The sequence below is a fragment of the Podarcis gaigeae genome, assembly GCF_964106915.1.
Source record: "Podarcis gaigeae genome assembly, chromosome: 1".
In the NCBI taxonomy this organism is placed as follows: domain Eukaryota; kingdom Metazoa; phylum Chordata; class Lepidosauria; order Squamata; family Lacertidae; genus Podarcis; species Podarcis gaigeae.
The window spans coordinates 12,302,909-12,306,400 of NC_139678.1; positions in this window are offsets into that span (position 1 = coordinate 12,302,909).

Sequence of the window (3,492 nt, forward strand, 5' to 3'; positions counted from 1 at the left end):
TGGGAATTGGCCAACAACAGCTGGAGCACCACTGGATCCTCACCCCTGATTCAGATGAAAGGACTTGCAAATTGTTGTTTCTTTAAAATCAAAAGCAACTTACATGCATCAATGCAGGACTGTATATGCATTTATTTAAATATATATATAAAAGTGAAAAATTAATTTGCTTTCTCTTCTTAAACTCCTCTGTCTCACTACAGTTTCATGGTAAAGAAGGTATTCACAAAAGTACCCCCCTCACCACTAAACCAGGTGATCTAATGCCACTAAATATGTTCTTACCTGAAAGGATTGTTCCACAATTGTGATGGAAGGTCTAAAGTTACTTAAAAATGAACTTCTTTAAAAAGTAGAATGATACTTGGGAGAAAATGGTAATGTGGTTCTCTGGATTTTGGAAATGAATTATTGGCAAGAAATTGTTTGACATTTTGCCACATTGATGGACAAAGCGACTAGAAAAAAATTGTAGATATAAGATATACTATTCCTTCCTTCCTTCCTTCCTTCCTTCCTTCCTTCCTTCCTTCCTTCCTAAATTTTTCTGCCGTCTTCCCTCCCAAAGGAGCCCAGGGTGGCAAACAGCAAAGTGGTAAACCAATACAATTAATTGATGTGTTTATTGTCAGGGAACTGACATCAGAACGAGAGGTGGAGGCAAGGCTCCAAAGCGATGCAGGAGAGGGGACCAGCAGGGGGGAAGGAATTCAGCGTAACACCGGCAGAGAAGGGAGGGAGATGGAGGATCCGGAGAGGGGTCTCCAAGACCCTTCACCCGAGACTAGTGGGGAGAGCGCGGACACGCCTCTGCCTTCCCCTTACTTGCGCAGACGAGTTCTGCGCAGGGAGAGTAGGAGGAGACTTGGCGTCAAACAGCTCTTATGCTAGAAGAGGTTCAAGAAACACCCACTGACGAATTCTGCAAGTGACTGAACGGCCACGGAGTGTGGGCTGTCAGCCAAAGCATGGTTGGCCAGGCAATCTAACCAAAACTGAAGGAAACTTACGCACAAATAACCCCTTACAACCATTACATTTATTTTAAAACAGCCACATCCCATCATAGGTAACAACTTCAAGGTTACCAAGCACATTATCTTTCAGCCATTAAGTACCTGGGTAAATGAATATTTCTAAGTTGCTCTTGAATTATTTTTTTGAGGGGGGAAGGGTCCCCTTAAGTCTGGCACCAGCCCTGCATGCCTGTACCATAAGATTAACCTCTCAGTTGCCATGTGCCTCTGTCATGCTTTGTCTCCCTCAACCTTCTCAAAATTGTGCATACCACAGACCATCTCATGCATCTCTGGCTGTAAATGGAGTAGTTGAGGGAGTAGAGCTCTGGAACTTTTCTCAGGACAGAAGTGATGCAGTAGCATGTTCCAAAGTTCCAGGCTAATTGATGGACCCTCCTTGTTTTGGCCAGTGAGGCCTTCAAGTTTGTGGCAATTAGCATAGAGGAAGTCAGAGAACGAGGAAAATAAATCAAGCAGATCCTTCTTTCCTTCCTTTGATGGGAGTCCCTAAACTTTATAAACGGTAATGCTTTTTGCAAGACTACATTTCCAATGAAAAGATAAAAGGTTGCATTTCGGTTGACTGCTGAGCAGTGGGTGGAATCTTGCAGTCAGAAATAAACACCGCTGAATTCACTGGAGCTTACTCCGAGGGAACTGTGCATAGGAATGCAATCAAGCTGATGTTAATAAACTGGGTTTTATACAATACACCTTTGCTCTTTGGGGTATATGGCACAAAAATGCTGCTGGCATTTTTGGACTCTCCTTGGACACGTGGTTATGAAGGGCAAACCATGGTAGCTCCTGCCATTTATATGTCACCACGGCACTCTAGTTTTCCTGTGATGCAGGCCAGTGTAGCTCTCTTCATATTGAGGCCGGGCAGGCCCACAGATGAGATAACCGCCTCAAGCGTCAGAAGCCCCAAAGGCAGCACCAGTGTTGCCCACCCCACCACCTCTCCAGCTGTACTGGTTTCCAGTGCTTTGTGGGTGCTGCCACACCACACAAGTAACAGAGGTGGGGTGGCAACAGGGCTTGTGGCAGGTTGCTGTTTCGAGATGTGCTGCTCCTGGGTCAGAGAGTGTGTGCATGTGAACATGTGACGCTAACAAACTGGCTTCCCTTAGGTCACTTCCACACCATACATTCAAAGCACTCGACTCCCCAGAGAATCCTGGGAGCCAATGGTTAGTGTTGGATAATGACCAGTGCTATTTTTCTAGAAAATGAGGTGCCGGCGCTCACCAGGAACAACTTCTTTGTTGTCTTAGAATGGCAATGACACCCACCTGAAAAAAGCCCCAACTGTGACCTGGGAGACCAGGGTTCGAACCCCGACAGCTCACTGGGTGACCCTGGTCCGGTCACTGCCTTGTGGCCTAACCTACCTCACAGGGTGGTTGTGAGGATGAAGTGGGGACTAGGAGAACCATGTGCCACCACCTTGAGCTCCTTGGAAGATAAAGGTGGTATTTAAATGTAATAAACAAACAAGCAAGCAAGCAGTCATTTACTCCTCACAGAACTGTGATTCCCAGCACCCTTAATAACCTATAGTTCACATCAGGGATTATTTTGGAGAATCCATGGTGTGTGGTTGTGTCCCATTGGCCTGAGGTAAAATTCAAGCCAGGACTGTCTTGACTTCAGTGTGCTATATGAACTTTCATACACAGAAATGTCTTTAAAAGTTTTCATCTGGGTTTATGTAACATTTGCAAGATATGTTTACATTCTTCAGGGGAGCGAACTCTTAGGTAACAAAATGCATGGTTTTAATAGTTATTTCAAATGCGTCATGTGTTTAATTCCACATTTTGGTTTTTCGGTAGATGCACAAATAATATTTGCATTAACCATTATTTGATAGGCATCCTATGCCCTTTTAAAGTACACGTGTGGGAGGTTATTGGGTTGTTGTTGTTTTTATTTTTATTATGTATTTTGTGGCTTTATATTCTGATTTTATTTTGTGAACCACCCTGAGCCTACAGGTATAGGGCGGTATATAAATTCTAATTCTTTAATAGTAATAACAAAAACAATAATAAACACCTTTCTATTTAAAAGTAAATAAATAATCTTGATTTCAGTGTGCTATGTGAACTTTCATACGCAGATTTTTATTCCTTTTTTATTTTTTAAGTTTTCGTCTTGGTTTATTTAACACTCGCTCGATAGGGTTACATTCTTAAGGGGAGAGAACTCTTAGCTGACGGAATGCTCGGTTTGAATAGTTATTTCAAATGCGTAATGAATTTCATTTCAAATTTGGTTTTTTTAGGGAGGGTAACGGCTTCTAAGCCCCCGCCGCCTCCTTCGTCTGAGGAGAGCCGCCCTTTCCCCTCAGGAACGCTTCGCGCGCCCTTTGGCGACGCCCGTAGGCCCGCCCCCAACTGCTTCCCCCGCACCACCTCCAGCTCTCAGACACCCAACCCCGCTCCTCCCCTTGTCTAACGTCACTGCT